At 42.2% G+C, this 19,749-nt stretch overlaps 1 pseudogene; it reads right to left on the reverse strand.

Moving 5' to 3' along the window:
* Nucleotides 1-7,069, reverse strand: part of LOC118383043 (synaptophysin-like) — a 31,303-nt pseudogene extending 24,234 nt beyond the window's left edge.
* Between the last annotated feature and the right edge of the window lie 12,680 nt (nucleotides 7,070-19,749).

Consider the following 19,749-nt stretch of genomic DNA (forward strand, 5'->3'; position numbering starts at 1 on the left):
ACTGAAATAGTGCTGTCTGCTACACTAGAATACCACTGAAATAGTGCTGTCTGCTACTCTAGAATACCACTGAAATAGTGCTGTTTGCTACTCTAGAATACCACTGAAATAGTGCTGTTTGCTACTCTAGAATACCACTGAAATAGTGCTGTCTGCTACACTAGAATACCACTGAAATAGTGCTGTTTGCCACTCTAGAGATACACACATGACATTTGATATAACTAAGTAGTCTTGGCTTGTGCAAACTGCAACAGCACATACTAGCAGGAGCCTGTCTCCTGTTTCTGTACACATTCTGGCTAGTGTCATGACGTTGGCCTGTTGGGGAGGTTTATGACCCCCATAAATACCTTTCCCCCCATTTCTCTCTCTCTCTCTACTCTAGAGTTGACTTGTGAAAAGCCCTTTAGCGATTCTGGGAACATCAAAAGGTGGGAAACGGAACCATATTTCAGTAATCCAACCAGTTGAAAATATGCGTTGGTACTTAATGAATATTATGTCAGATCAGTTGGCGTCTGAGACATGGTTACTGATGATAGGATGACATAAACTGTATCTTGGAAAGTCTACACATTCTAGTTATCAGATTCACATGGAACTCTGGACCTAGTGTTGTTCCTGGTCAGAGACTAACTCTGGACCTAGTGTTGTTCCTGGTCAGAGACTAACTCTGGACCTAGTGTTGTTCCTAGTCAGAGACTAACTCTGGACCTAGTGTTGTTCCTGGTCAGAGACTAACTCTGGACCTAGTGTTGTTCCTGGTCAGACACTAACTCTAAACCTAGTGTTGTTCCTGGTCAGAGACTAACTCTGGACCTAGTGTTGTTCCTCGTCAGAGACTAACTCTGGACCTAGTGTTGTTCCTAGTCAGAGACTAACTCTGGACCTAGTGTTGTTCCTAGTCAGAGACTAACTCTGGACCTAGTGTTGTTCCTGGTCAGAGACTAACTCTGGACCTAGTGTTGTTCCTAGTCAGAGACTAACTCTGGACCTAGTGTTGTTCCTAGTCAGAGACTAACTCTGGACCTAGTGTTGTTCCTGGTCAGAGACTAACTCTGGACCTAGTGTTGTTCCTAGTCAGAGACTAACTCTGGACCTAGTGTTGTTCCTAGTAGGAGACTAACTCTGGACCTAGTGTTGTTCCTGGTCAGAGACTAACTCTGGACCCAGTGTTGTTCCTGGTCAGAGACTAACTCTGGACCTAGTGTTGTTCCTGGTCAGAGACTAACTCTGGACCTAGTGTTGTTCCTAGTCAGAGACTAACTCTGGACCTAGTGCTGTTCCTAGTCAGAGACTAACTCTGGACCTAGTGTTGTTCCTAGTCAGAGACTAACTCTGGACCTAGTGTTGTTCCTGGTCAGAGACTAACTCTGAACCTAGTGTTGTTCCTAGTCAGAGACTAACTCTGGACCTAGTGGTGTTCCTGGTCAGAGACTAACTCTGGACCTAGTGTTGTTCCTGGTCAGAGACTAACTCTGGACCTAGTGTTGTTCCTGGTCAGAGACTAACTCTGGACCCAGTGTTGTTCCTAGTCAGAGACTAACTCTGGACCTAGTGTTGTTCCTGGTCAGAGACTAACTCTGGACCTAGTGTTGTTCCTAGTCAGAGACTAACTCTGGACCTAGTGTTGTTCCTAGTCAGAGACTAACTCTGGACCTAGTGTTGTTCCTAGTCAGAGACTAACTCTGGACCTAGTGTTGTTCCTGGTCAGAGACTAACTCTGGACCCAGTGTTGTTCCTAGTCAGAGACTAACTCTGGACCTAGTGTTGTTCCTGGTCAGAGACTAACTCTGGACCTAGTGGTGTTCCTGGTCAGAGACTAACTCTGGACCTAGTGTTGTTCCTGGTCAGAGACTAACTCTGGACCTAGTGTTGTTCCTGGTCAGAGACTAACTCTGGACCTAGTGTTGTTCCTAGTCAGAGACTAACTCTGGACCTAGTGTTGTTCCTGGTCAGAGACTAACTCTGGACCTAGTATTGTTCTAGTTAGAGACTAACTCTGGACCTAGTGTTGTTCCTAGTCAGAGACTAACTCTGGACCTAGTGTTGTTCCTGGTCAGAGACTAACTCTGGGCCTAGTGTTGTTCCTGGTCAGAGACTAACTGTGGACCTAGTGTTGTTCCTAGTCAGAGACTAACTCTGGACCTAGTGCTGTTCCTAGTCAGAGACTAACTCTGGACCTAGTGTTGTTCCTAGTCAGAGACTAACTCTGGACCTAGTGTTGTTCCTGGTCAGAGACTAACTCTGGACCTAGTGTTGTTCCTAACTCTGGACCTAGTGTTGTTCCTAGTCAGAGACTAACTCTGGACCTAGTGTTGTTCCTGGTCAGAGACTAACTCTGGACCTAGTGTTGTTCCTGGTCAGAGACTAACTCTGGACCTAGTGTTGTTCCTGGTCAGAGACTAACTCTGGACCTAGTGTTGTTCCTGGTCAGAGACTAACTCTGGACCTAGTGTTGTTCCTAGTCAGAGACTAACTCTGGACCTAGTGTTGTTCCTGGTCAGAGACTAACTCTGGACCTAGTGTTGTTCCTAGTCAGAGACTAACTCTGGACCTAGTGTTGTTCCTAGTCAGAGACTAACTCTGGACCTAGTGTTGTTCCTGGTCAGAGACTAACTCTGGACTAACTCTGGACCTAGTGTTGTTCCTAGTCAGAGACTAACTCTGGACCTAGTGTTGTTCCTAGTCAGAGACTAACTCTGGACCTAGTGTTGTTCCTGGTCAGAGACTAACTCTGGACCTAGTGTTGTTCCTGGTCAGAGACTAACTCTGGACCTAGTGTTGTTCCTGGTCAGAGACTAACTCTGGACCTAGTGTTGTTCCTAGTCAGAGACTAACTCTGGACCTAGTGTTGTTCCTGGTCAGAGACTAACTCTGGACCTAGTGTTGTTCCTAGTCAGAGACTAACTCTGGACCTAGTGTTGTTCCTGGTCAGAGACTAACTCTGGACCTAGTGTTGTTCCTGGTCAGAGACTAACTCTGGACCTAGTGTTGTTCCTGGTCAGAGACTAACTCTGGACCTAGTGTTGTTCCTGGTCAGAGACTAACTCTGGACCTAGTGTTGTTCCTGGTCAGAGACTAACTCTGGACCTAGTGTTGTTCCTGGTCAGAGACTAACTCTGGACCTAGTGTTGTTCCTAGTCAGAGACTAACTCTGGACCTAGTGTTGTTCCTAGTCAGAGACTAACTCTGGACCTAGTGTTGTTCCTGGTCAGAGACTAACTCTGGACCTAGTGTTGTTCCTAGTCAGAGACTAACTCTGGACCTAGTGTTGTTCCTGTCAGAGACTAACTCTGGACCTAGTGTTGTTCCTGGTCAGAGACTAACTCTGGACCTAGTGTTGTTCCTAGTCAGAGACTAACTCTGGACCTAGTGTTGTTCCTGGTCAGAGACTAGTGTTGTTCCTGGTCAGAGACTAACTCTGGACCTAGTGTTGTTCCTGGTCAGAGACTAACTCTGGACCTAGTGTTGTTCCTGGTCAGAGACTAACTCTGGACCTAGTGTTGTTCCTAGTCAGAGACTAACTCTGGACCTAGTGTTGTTCCTGGTCAGAGACTAACTCTGGACCTAGTGTTGTTCCTAGTCAGAGACTAACTCTGGACCTAGTGTTGTTCCTAGTCAGAGACTAACTCTGGACCTAGTGTTGTTCCTGGTCAGAGACTAACTCTGGACCTAGTGTTGTTCCTGGTCAGAGACTAACTCTGGACCTAGTGTTGTTCCTAGTCAGAGACTAACTCTGGACCTAGTGTTGTTCCTGGTCAGAGACTAACTCTGGACCTAGTGTTGTTCCTAGTCAGAGACTAACTCTGGACCTAGTGTTGTTCCTGGTCAGAGACTAACTCTGGACCTAGTGTTGTTCCTGGTCAGAGACTAACTCTGGACCTAGTGTTGTTCCTAGTCAGAGACTAACTCTGGACCTAGTGTTGTTCCTGGTCAGAGACTAACTCTGGACCTAGTGTTGTTCCTAGTCAGAGACTAACTCTGGACCTAGTGTTGTTCCTAGTCAGAGACTAACTCTGGACCTAGTGTTGTTCCTGGTCAGAGACTAACTCTGGACCTAGTGTTGTTCCTGGTCAGAGACTAACTCTGGACCTAGTGTTGTTCCTGGTCAGAGACTAACTCTGGACCTAGTGTTGTTCCTGGTCAGAGACTAACTCTGGACCTAGTGTTGTTCCTGGTCAGAGACTAACTCTGGACCTAGTGTTGTTCCTGGTCAGAGACTAGGACCTAGTGTTGTTCCTAGTCAGAGACTAACTCTGGACCTGGTGCTGTTCCTAGTCAGAGACTAACTCTGGACCTAGTGTTGTTCCTAGTCAGAGTTGTTGGACCTAGTGTTGTTCCTGGTCAGAGACTAACTCTGGACCTAGTGTTGTTCCTGGTCAGAGACTAACTCTGGGCCTAGTGTTGTTCCTAGTCAGAGACTAAGTCTGGACCTAGTGGTGTTCCTGGTCAGAGACTAACTCTGGACCTAGTGTTGTTCCTGGTTAGAGACTAACTCTGGACCTAGTGTTGTTCCTAGTCAGAGACTAACTCTGGGCCTAGTGTTGTTCCTAGTCAGAGACTAACTCTGGACCTAGTGTTGTTCCTGGTCAGAGACTAACTCTGGACCTAGTGTTGTTCCTGGTCAGAGACTAACTCTGGACCTAGTGTTGTTCCTAGTCAGAGACTAACTCTGGACCTAGTGTTGTTCCTGGTCAGAGACTAACTCTGGACCTAGTGTTGTTCCTGGTCAGAGACTAACTCTGGACCTAGTGTTGTTCCTAGTCAGAGACTAACTCTGGACCTAGTGTTGTTCCTGGTCAGAGACTAACTCTGGGCCTAGTGTTGTTCCTAGTCAGAGACTAACTCTGGACCTAGTGTTGTTCCTAGTCAGAGACTAACTCTGGACCTAGTGTTGTTCCTAGTCAGAGACTAACTCTGGACCCAGTGTTGTTCCTAGTCAGAGACTAACTCTGGACCTAGTGTTGTTCCTGGTCAGAGACTAACTCTGGGCCTAGTGTTGTTCCTAGTCAGAGACTAAGTCTGGACCTAGTGGTGTTCCTGGTCAGAGACTAACTCTGGACCTAGTGTTGTTCCTGGTTAGAGACTAACTCTGGACCTAGTGTTGTTCCTAGTCAGAGACTAACTCTGGGCCTAGTGTTGTTCCTAGTCAGAGACTAACTCTGGACCTAGTGTTGTTCCTGGTCAGAGACTAACTCTGGACCTAGTGTTGTTCCTGGTCAGAGACTAACTCTGGACCTAGTGTTGTTCCTAGTCAGAGACTAACTCTGGACCTAGTGTTGTTCTGGTCAGAGACTAACTCTGGACCTAGTGTTGTTCCTGGTCAGAGACTAACTCTGGACCTAGTGTTGTTCCTAGTCAGAGACTAACTCTGGACCTAGTGTTGTTCCTGGTCAGAGACTAACTCTGGACCTAGTGTTGTTCCTGGTCAGAGACTAACTCTGGACCTAGTGTTGTTCCTGGTCAGAGACTAACTCTGGACCTAGTGTTGTTCCTGGTCAGAGACTAACTCTGGACCTAGTGTTGTTCCTAGTCAGAGACTAACTCTGGACCTAGTGTTGTTCCTGGTCAGAGACTAACTCTGGACCTAGTGTTGTTCCTAGTCAGAGACTAACTCTGGACCTAGTGTTGTTCCTAGTCAGAGACTAACTCTGGACCTAGTGTTGTTCCTGGTCAGAGACTAACTCTGGACCTAGTGTTGTTCCTAGTCAGAGACTAACTCTGGACCTAGTGTTGTTCCTGGTCAGAGACTAACTCTGGACCTAGTGTTGTTCCTGGTCAGAGACTAACTCTGGACCTAGTGTTGTTCCTGGTCAGAGACTAACTCTGGACCTAGTGTTGTTCCTAGTCAGAGACTAACTCTGGACCTAGTGTTGTTCCTAGTCAGAGACTAACTCTGGGCCTAGTGTTGTTCCTAGTCAGAGACTAACTCTGGACCTAGTGTTGTTCCTGGTCAGAGACTAACTCTGGACCTAGTGTTGTTCCTGGTCAGAGACTAACTCTGGACCTAGTGTTGTTCCTGGTCAGAGACTAACTCTGGGCCTAGTGTTGTTCCTAGTCAGAGACTAACTCTGGACCTAGTGGTGTTCCTGGTCAGAGACTAACTCTGGACCTAGTGTTGTTCCTGGTCAGAGACTAACTCTGGACCTAGTGTTGTTCCTGGTCAGAGACTAACTCTGGACCCAGTGTTGTTCCTAGTCAGAGACTAACTCTGGACCTTCCTGGTCAGAGACTAACTCTGGACCTAGTGTTGTTCCTGGTCAGAGACTAACTCTGGACCTAGTGTTGTTCCTAGTCAGAGACTAACTCTGGACCTAGTGTTGTTCCTGGTCAGAGACTAACTCTGGACCTAGTGTTGTTCCTGGTCAGAGACTAACTCTGGACCTAGTGTTGTTCCTGGTCAGAGACTAACTCTGGACCTAGTGTTGTTCCTAGTCAGAGACTAACTCTGGACATAGTGTTGTTCCTGGTCAGAGACTAACTCTGGACCTAGTGTTGTTCCTGGTCAGAGACTAACTCTGGGCCTAGTGTTGTTCCTAGTCAGAGACTAACTCTGGACCTAGTGTTGTTCCTAGTTAGAGACCAACTCTGGACCTAGTGTTGTTCCTGGTCACAGAGAGAGAGAGGGATAGGGGGTAGGAAGTGACGGTAGAGAGAGCGAGAGGGGGGAGGACAGAGAGAGAGAGAGAGAGAGAGAGAGAGAGAGAGAGAGAGAGAGAGATAACTTACCCATTCTAGAGCTTTGATGAAGCCCAGGGGAACTTTGAGGATTCTGAACTGTCCGCCCGCAACCAACTGGAAAGTAAAATAAATCCTATCAACAGACCCATCATCCTATCAACAGACCCATCATCCTATCAACAGGCCCATCATCCTATCAACAGACCAATCATCCTATCCTATCAACAGACCCATCATCCTATCAACAGACCCATCATCCTATCAACAGACCCATCATCCTATCAACAGGCCCATCATCCTATCAACAGACCCATCATCCTATCCTATCAACAGACCCATCATCCTATCAACAGACCCATGATCCTATCAACAGGCCCATCATCCTATCAACAGACCCATCATCCTATCAACAGGCCCATCATCCTATCAACAGGCCCATCATCCTATCAACAGGCCCATCATCCTATCAACAGACCCATCATCCTCATATCAACAGGCCCATCATCCTATCAACAGGCCCATCATCATATCAACAGACCCATCATCGTCATATCAACAGACCCATCATCATCATATCAACAGACCCATCATCATCATATCAACAGACCCATCATCATATCAACAGACCCATCATCATCATATCAACAGACCCATCATCATCATATCAACAGGCCCATCATCATATCAACAGACCCATCATCATATCAACAGACCCATCATCATATCAACAGACCCATCATCATCATATCAACAGACCCATCATCATCATATCAACAGACCCATCATCATATCAACAGACCCATCATCATCATATCAACAGACCCACCACCATATCAACAGACCCATCATCATCATATCAACAGACCCATCATCATATCAACAGACCCATCATCATTATATCAACAGACCCATCATCATATCAACAGACCCATCATCATTATATCAACAGACCCATCATCATATCAACAGACCCATCATCATTATATCAACAGACCCATCATCATATCAACAGACCCATCATCATTATATCAACAGACCCATCATCATATCAACAGACCCATCATCATCATATCAACAGACCCATCATCATATCAACAGACCCATCATCATTATATCAACAGACCCATCATCATCATATCAACAGACCCATCATCATATCAACAGACCCATCATCATCATATCAACAGACCCATCATCATTATATCAACAGACCCATCATCATTATATCAACAGACCCATCATCATCATATCAACAGACCCATCATCATCATATCAACAGACCCATCATCATCATATCAACAGACCCATCATCATCATATCAACAGACCCATCATCATCATATCAACAGACCCATCATCATTATATCAACAGACCCATCATCATTATATCAACAGACCCATCATCATCATATCAACAGACCCATCATCATCATATCAACAGACCCATCATCATCATATCAACAGACCCATCACCATATCAACAGACCCATCATCATCATATCAACAGACCCATCATCATTATATCAACAGACCCATCATCATCATATCAACAGACCCATCATCATCATATCAACAGGCCCACCACCATATCAACAGACCCATCATCATATATCAACAGACCCATCATCATCATATCAACAGACCCATCATCATTATATCAACAGACCCATCATCATCATATCAACAGACCCATCATCATCATATCAACAGACCCATCATCATCATATCAACAGACCCATCATCATTATATCAACAGACCCATCATCATCATATCAACAGACCCATCATCATATCAACAGACCCATCATCATCATATCAACAGACCCATCATCATCATATCAACAGACCCATCATCATTATATCAACAGACCCATCATCATCATATCAACAGACCCACCACCATATCAACAGACCCATCATCATTATATCAACAGACCCATCATCATCATATCAACAGACCCATCATCATCATATCAACAGACCCATCATCATCATATCAACAGACCCATCATCATATCAACAGACCCATCATCATCATATCAACAGACCCATCATCATATATCAACAGACCCATCATCATTATATCAACAGACCCATCATCATCATATCAACAGACCCATCATCATCATATCAACAGACCCATCATCATTATATCAACAGACCCATCATCATATCAACAGACCCATCATCATATCAACAGACCCATCATCATTATATCAACAGACCCATCATCATTATATCAACAGACCCATCATCATATCAACAGACCCATCATCATTATATCAACAGACCCATCATCATCATATCAACAGACCCATCATCATATCAACAGACCCATCATCATCATATCAACAGACCCATCATCATCATATCAACAGACCCATCATCATATCAACAGACCCATCATCATTATATCAACAGACCCATCATCATATCAACAGACCCATCATCATCATATCAACAGACCCATCATCATCATATCAACAGACCCATCATCATCATATCAACAGACCCATCATCATATCAACAGACCCATCATCATCATATCAACAGACCCATCATCATCATATCAACAGACCCATCATCATCATATCAACAGACCCATCATCATCATATCAACAGACCCATCATCATATCAACAGACCCATCATCATCATATCAACAGACCCATCATCATATATCAACAGACCCATCATCATCATATCAACAGACCCATCATCATCATATCAACAGACCCATCATCATATCAACAGACCCATCATCATCATATCAACAGACCCATCATCATTATATCAACAGACCCATCATCATATCAACAGACCCATCATTATATCAACAGACCCATCATCATATATCAACAGACCCATCATCATATATCAACAGACCCATCATCATATCAACAGACCCATCATCATCATATCAACAGACCCATCATCATCATATCAACAGACCCATCATCATCATATCAACAGACCCATCATCATTATATCAACAGACCCATCATCATATCAACAGACCCATCATCATACCAACAGACCCATCATCATATCAACAGACCCATCATCATCATATCAACAGACCCATCATCATCATATCAACAGACCCATCATCATATCAACAGACCCATCATCATTATATCAACAGACCCATCATCATATCAACAGACCCATCATCATCATATCAACAGGCCCATCATCATATCAACAGACCCATCATCATATCAACAGACCCATCATCATATCAACAGACCCATCATCATCATATCAACAGAACCATCATCATCATATCAACAGACCCATCATCATATCAACAGACCCATCATCATATCAACAGACCCATCATCATATCAACAGACCCATCATCATATATCAACAGACCCATCATCATCATATCAACAGACCCATCATCATATCAACAGACCCATCATCATCCTATCAACAGACCCATCATCATCATATCAACAGACCCATCATCATCATATCAACAGACCCATCATCATATCAACAGACCCATCATCACCATATCAACAGACCCATCATCATATCAACAGACCCATCATCATTATATCAACAGACCCATCATCATCATATCAACAGACCCATCATCATATCAACAGACCCATCATCATCATATCAACAGACCCATCATCATCATATCAACAGACCCATCATCATCATATCAACAGACCCATCATCATATCAACAGACCCATCATCATCATATCAACAGACCCATCATCATATCAACAGACCCATCATCATCATATCAACAGACCCATCATCATATCAACAGACCCATCATCATCATATCAACAGACCCATCATCATCATATCAACAGACCCATCATCATATCAACAGACCCATCATCATATCAACAGACCCATCATCATTATATCAACAGACCCATCATCATATCAACAGACCCATCATCATCATATCAACAGACCCATCATCATCATATCAACAGACCCATCATCATTATATCAACAGACCCATCATCATATCAACAGACCCATCATCATCATATCAACAGACCCATCATCATCATATCAACAGACCCATCATCATCATATCAACAGACCCATCATCATCATATCAACAGACCCATCATCATATCAACAGACCCATCATCATCATATCAACAGACCCATCATCATCATATCAACAGACCCATCATCATCATATCAACAGACCCATCATCATCATATCAACAGACCCATCATCATCATATCAACAGACCCATCATCATCATATCAACAGACCCATCATCATCATATCAACAGACCCATCATCATCATATCAACAGACCCACCATCATATCAACAGACCCATCATCATCATATCAACAGACCCATCATCATATAAACAGACCCATCATCATCATATCAACAGACCCATCATCATCATATCAACAGACCCATCATCATCATATCAACAGACCCATCATCATCATATCAACAGACCCATCATCATCATATCAACAGGCCCATCATCATCATATCAACAGACCCATCACCATATCAACAGACCCATCATCATCACATCAACAGACCCACCATCATATCAACAGACCCATCATCATTATATCAACAGACCCATCATCATCATATCAACAGACCCATCATCATCATATCAACAGACCCATCATCATATCAACAGACCCATCATCATCATATCAACAGACCCATCATCATTATATCAACAGACCCATCATCATCATATCAACAGACCCATCATCATTATATCAACAGACCCATCATCATCATATCAACAGACAGACCCATCATCACAGGCCCATCATCATATCAACAGACCCATCATCATATCAACAGACCCATCATCATATCAACAGACCCATCATCATCATATCAACAGACCCATCATCATCATATCAACAGACCCATCATCATATCAACAGACCCATCATCATATCAACAGACCCATCATCATATCAACAGACCCATCATCATCCTATCAACAGACCCATCATCATCATATCAACAGACCCACCACCATATCAACAGACCCATCATCATCATATCAACAGACCCATCATCATATCAACAGACCCATCATCATCATATCAACAGACCCATCATCATATCAACAGACCCATCATCATCATATCAACAGACCCATCATCATATCAACAGACCCATCATCATCATATCAACAGACCCATCATCATATCAACAGACCCATCATCATATCAACAGACCCATCATCATCATATCAACAGACCCATCATCATATCAACAGACCCATCATCATCATATCAACAGACCCATCATCATCATATCAACAGACCCATCATCATATCAACAGACCCATCATCACCATATCAACAGACCCATCATCATATCAACAGACCCATCATCATCATATCAACAGACCCATCATCATATCAACAGACCCATCATCATATCAACAGACCCATCATCATCATATCAACAGACCCATCATCATCATATCAACAGACCCATCATCATATCAACAGACCCATCATCACCATATCAACAGACCCATCATCATATCAACAGACCCATCATCATTATATCAACAGACCCATCATCATATCAACAGACCCATCATCATTATATCAACAGACCCATCATCATCATATCAACAGACCCATCATCATCATATCAACAGACCCATCATCATCATATCAACAGACCCATCATCATATCAACAGACCCATCATCATCATATCAACAGACCCATCATCATCATATCAACAGACCCATCATCATCATATCAACAGACCCATCATCATCATATCAACAGACCCATCATCATATCAACAGACCCATCATCATCATATCAACAGACCCATCATCATCATATCAACAGACCCATCATCATCATATCAACAGACCCATCATCATCATATCAACAGACCCATCATCATATCAACAGACCCATCATCATCATATCAACAGACCCATCATCATATCAACAGACCCATCATCATATCAACAGACCCATCATCATCATATCAACAGACCCATCATCATATCAACAGACCCATCATCATCATATCAACAGACCCATCATCATCATATCAACAGACCCATCATCATCATATCAACAGACCCATCATCATCATATCAACAGACCCATCATCATCATATCAACAGACCCATCATCATATCAACAGACCCATCATCATCATATCAACAGACCCATCATCATCATATCAACAGACCCATCATCATCATATCAACAGACCCATCATCATCATATCAACAGACCCATCATCATCATATCAACAGACCCATCATCATCATATCAACAGACCCATCATCATCATATCAACAGACCCATCATCATCATATCAACAGGCCCATCATCATCATATCAACAGACCCATCATCATATCAACAGACCCATCATCATATCAACAGACCCATCATCATATCAACAGACCCATCATCATCATATCAACAGGCCCATCATCATCATATCAACAGACCCATCATCATATCAACAGGCCCATCATCATATCAACAGACCCATCATCATATCAACAGACCCATCATCATATCAACAGACCCATCATCATATCAACAGACCCATCATCATCATATCAACAGACCCACCATCATATCAACAGACCCATCATCATATCAACAGACCCATCATCATCATATCAACAGACCCATCATCATCATATCAACAGACCCATCATCATCATATCAACAGACCCATCATCATATCAACAGACCCATCATCATCATATCAACAGACCCATCATCATATCAACAGACCCATCATCATATCAACAGACCCATCATCATCATATCAACAGACCCATCATCATATCAACAGACCCATCATCATATCAACAGACCCATCATCATATCAACAGACCCATCATCATCATATCAACAGACCCATCATCATCATAACAACAGACCCATCATCATCATATCAACAGACCCATCATCATATCAACAGACCCATCATCATCATATCAACAGACCCATCATCATATCAACAGACCCATCATCATCATATCAACAGACCCATCATCATCATATCAACAGACCCATCATCATATCAACAGACCCATCATCATATCAACAGACCCATCATCATATCAACAGACCCATCATCATTATATCAACAGACCCATCATCATCATATCAACAGACCCATCATCATATCAACAGACCCATCATCATATCAACAGACCCATCATCATATCAACAGACCCATCATCATATCAACAGACCCATCATCATATCAACAGACCCATCATCATATCAACAGACCCATCATCATATCAACAGACCCATCATCATATATCAACAGACCCATCATCATCATATCAACAGACCCATCATCATCATATCAACAGACCCATCATCATATCAACAGGCCCATCATCATATCAACAGACCCATCATCATATCAACAGACCCATCATCATATCAACAGACCCATCATCATCATATCAACAGACCCATCATCATATCAACAGACCCATCATCATCATATCAACAGACCCATCATCATCATATCAACAGACCCATCATCATCATATCAACAGACCCACCATCATATCAACAGACCCATCATCATCATATCAACAGACCCATCATCATATCAACAGACCCATCATCATTATATCAACAGACCCATCATCATCATATCAACAGACCCATCATCATCATATCAACAGACCCATCATCATCATATCAACAGACCCATCATCATATCAACAGACCCATCATCATCATATCAACAGACCCATCATCATCATATCAACAGGCCCATCATCATATCAACAGACCCATCATCATCATATCAACAGACCCATCATCATATCAACAGACCCATCATCATCATATCAACAGACCCATCATCATATAAACAGACCCATCATCATCATATCAACAGACCCATCATCATATCAACAGACCCATCATCATCATATCAACAGACCCATCATCATATCAACAGACCCATCATCATTATATCAACAGACCCATCATCATCATATCAACAGACCCATCATCATATCAACAGACCCATCATCATTATATCAACAGACCCATCATCATCATATCAACAGACCCATCATCATCATATCAACAGACCCATCATCATATCAACAGACCCATCATCATCATATCAACAGACCCATCATCATATCTACAGACCCATCATCATATCAACAGACCCATCATCATATCAACAGACCCATCATCATATCAACAGACCCATCATCATATCAACAGACCCATCATCATATCAACAGACCCATCATCATTATATCAACAGACCCATCATCATCATATCAACAGACCCATCATCATATCAACAGACCCATCATCATCATATCAACAGACCCATCATCATCATATCAACAGACCCATCATCCTATCAACAGACCCATCATCATATCAACAGACCCATCATCATATCAACAGACCCATCATCATCATATCAACAGACCCATCATCATATCAACAGACCCATCATCATCATATCAACAGACCCATCATCATATCAACAGACCCATCATCATCATATCAACAGACCCATCATCATATCAACAGACCCATCATCATATCAACAGACCCATCATCATATCAACAGACCCATCATCATCATATCAACAGACCCATCATCATCATATCAACAGACCCATCATCATCATATCAACAGACCCATCATCATCATATCAACAGGCCCATCATCATCATATCAACAGACCCATCATCATCATATCAACAGGCCCATCATCATCATATCAACAGACCCATCATCATATCAACAGACCCATCATCATATCAACAGACCCATCATCATCATATCAACAGACCCATCATCATATCAACAGACCCATCATCATCATATCAACAGACCCATCATCATCATATCAACAGACCCATCATCATTATATCAACAGACCCATCATCATATATCAACAGACCCATCATCATATCAACAGACCCATCATCATCATATCAACAGACCCATCATCATATCAACAGACCCATCATCATATCAACAGACCCATCATCATTATATCAACAGACCCATCATCATCATATCAACAGACCCATCATCATATCAACAGACCCATCATCATATCAACAGACCCATCATCACCATATCAACAGACCCATCATCATATCAACAGACCCATCATCATTATATCAACAGACCCATCATCATCATATCAACAGACCCATCATCATCATATCAACAGACCCATCATCATCATATCAACAGACCCATCATCATCATATCAACAGACCCATCATCATTATATCAACAGACCCATCATCATCATATCAACAGACCCATCATCATATCAACAGACCCATCATCATCATATCAACAGACCCATCATCATATCAACAGACCCATCATCATCATATCAACAGACCCATCATCATATCAACAGACCCATCATCATCATATCAACAGACCCATCATCATATCAACAGACCCATCATCATCATATCAACAGACCCATCATCATATCAACAGACCCATCATCATTATATCAACAGACCCATCATCATCATATCAACAGACCCATCATCATATCAACAGACCCATCATCATATCAACAGACCCATCATCATATCAACAGACCCATCATCATATCAACAGACCCATCATCATCATATCAACAGACCCATCATCATCATATCAACAGACCCATCATCATATCAACAGACCCATCATCATCATATCAACAGACCCATCATCATATCAACAGACCCATCATCATATCAACAGACCCATCATCATCATATCAACAGACCCATCATCATCATATCAACAGACCCATCATCATATCAACAGACCCATCATCATATCAACAGACCCATCATCATATCAACAGACCCATCATCATCATATCAACAGACCCATCATCATCATATCAACAGACCCATCATCATCATATCAACAGACCCATCATCATATCAACAGACCCATCATCATCATATCAACAGACCCATCATCATCATATCAACAGACCCATCATCATATCAACAGACCCACCATCATATCAACAGCCCCATCATCATATCAACAGACCCATCATCATCATATCAACAGACCCATCATCATCATATCAACAGACCCATCATCATATCAACAGACCCATCATCATATCAACAGACCCATCATCATCATATCAACAGACCCATCATCATCATATCAACAGACCCATCATCATCATATCAACAGACCCATCATCATATCAACAGACCCATCATCATCATATCAACAGACCCATCATCATATCAACAGACCCATCATCATCATATCAACAGGCCCATCATCATCATATCAACAGACCCATCATCATATCAACAGGCCCATCATCATATCAACAGACCCATCATCATATATCAACAGACCCATCATCATATCAACAGACCCATCATCATCATATCAACAGACCCATCATCATCATATCAACAGACCCATCATCATATCAACAGACCCATCATCATATCAACAGACCCATCATCACCATATCAACAGACCCATCATCATCATATCAACAGACCCATCATCATCATATCAACAGACCCATCATCATATCAACAGACCCATCATCATCATATCAACAGACCCATCATCATATCAACAGACCCATCATCATATCAACAGACCCATCATCATCATATCAACAGACCCATCATCATATCAACAGACCCATCATCATATCAACAGACCCATCATCATATCAACAGACCCATCATCATATCAACAGACCCATCATCATCATATCAACAGACCCATCATCATCATATCAACAGACCCATCATCATATCAACAGACCCATCATCATATCAACAGACCCATCATCATATCAACAGACCCATCATCATATCAACAGACCCATCATCATCATATCAACAGACCCATCATCATCATATCAACAGACCCATCATCATATCAACAGGCCCATCATCATATCAACAGACCCATCATCATTATATCAACAGACCCATCATCATCATATCAACAGACCCATCATCATCATATCAACAGACCCATCATCATCATATCAACAGACCCATCATCATCATATCAACAGGCCCATCATCATCATATCAACAGACCCATCATCATCATATCAACAGACCCACCACCATATCAACAGACCCATCATCATATCAACAGACCCATCATTATATCAACAGACCCATCATCATATCAACAGACCCATCATCATCATATCAACAGACCCATCATCATCATATCAACAGACCCATCATCATATCAACAGACCCATCATCATCATATCAACAGACCCATCATCATCATATCAACAGACCCATCATCATCATATCAACAGACCCATCATCATCCTATCAACAGACCCATCATCATATCAACAGACCCATCATCATCATATCAACAGACCCATCATCATATCAACAGACCCATCATCATCATATCAACAGACCCATCATCATATCAACAGACCCATCATCATCATATCAACAGACCCATCATCATATCAACAGACCCATCATCATCATATCAACAGACCCATCATCATCATATCAACAGACCCATCATCATCATATCAACAGACCCATCATCATATCAACAGACCCATCATCATATCAACAGACCCATCATCACCATATCAACAGACCCATCATCATCATATCAACAGACCCATCATCATCATATCAACAGACCCATCATCATATCAACAGACCCATCATCATATCAACAGACCCATCATCATATCAACAGACCCATCATCATATCAACAGACCCATCATCATCATATCAACAGACCCATCATCATATCAACAGACCCATCATCATATCAACAGACCCATCATCATCATATCAACAGACCCATCATCATCATATCAACAGACCCATCATCATCATATCAACAGACCCATCATCATCATATCAACAGACCCATCATCATATCAACAGACCCATCATCATATCAACAGACCCATCATCATCATATCAACAGACCCATCATCATCATATCAACAGACCCATCATCATCATATCAACAGACCCATCATCATCATATCAACAGGCCCATCATCATCATATCAACAGACCCATCATCATCATATCAACAGACCCATCATCATCATATCAACAGACCCATCATCATATCAACAGACCCATCATCATATCAATAGACCCATCATCATCATATCAACAGACCCATCATCATATCAACAGACCCATCATCATTATATCAACAGACCCATCATCATATCAACAGACCCATCATCATATCAACAGACCCACCACCATATCAACAGACCCATCATCATCATATCAACAGACCCATCATCACCATATCAACAGACCCATCATCATCATATCAACAGACCCATCATCATCATATCAACAGACCCATCATCATATCAACAGACCCATCATCATATCAACAGACCCATCATCATCATATCAACAGACCCATCATCATCATATCAACAGACCCATCATCATATCAACAGACCCATCATCATATCAACAGACCCATCATCATCATATCAACAGACCCATCATCATATCAACAGACCCATCATCATCATATCAACAGACCCATCATCATCATATCAACAGACCCATCATCATATCAACAGACCCATCATCATCATATCAACAGACCCATCATCATATCAACAGACCCATCATCATCATATCAACAGACCCATCATCATTATATCAACAGACCCATCATCATATCAACAAATCAAATCAAATCAAATTTATTTATATAGCCCTTCGTACATCAGCTGATATCTCAAAGTGCTGTACAGAAACCCAGCCTAAAACCCCAAACAGCAAGCAATGCAGGTGTAAAAGCACGGATGGGTTTGTTGATCATCATCATATCAACAGACCCATCATCATATCAACAGACCCATCATCATCATATCAACAGGCCCATCACCATATCAACAGACCCATCATCATCATATCAACAGACCCATCATCATATCAACAGACCCATCATTATATCAACAGACCCATCATCATTATATCAACAGACCCATCATCATCATATCAACAGACCCATCATCATATCA

Source organism: Oncorhynchus keta, chromosome 27 (genome assembly GCF_023373465.1).
Source record: "Oncorhynchus keta strain PuntledgeMale-10-30-2019 chromosome 27, Oket_V2, whole genome shotgun sequence".
Lineage (NCBI taxonomy): Eukaryota > Metazoa > Chordata > Actinopteri > Salmoniformes > Salmonidae > Oncorhynchus > Oncorhynchus keta.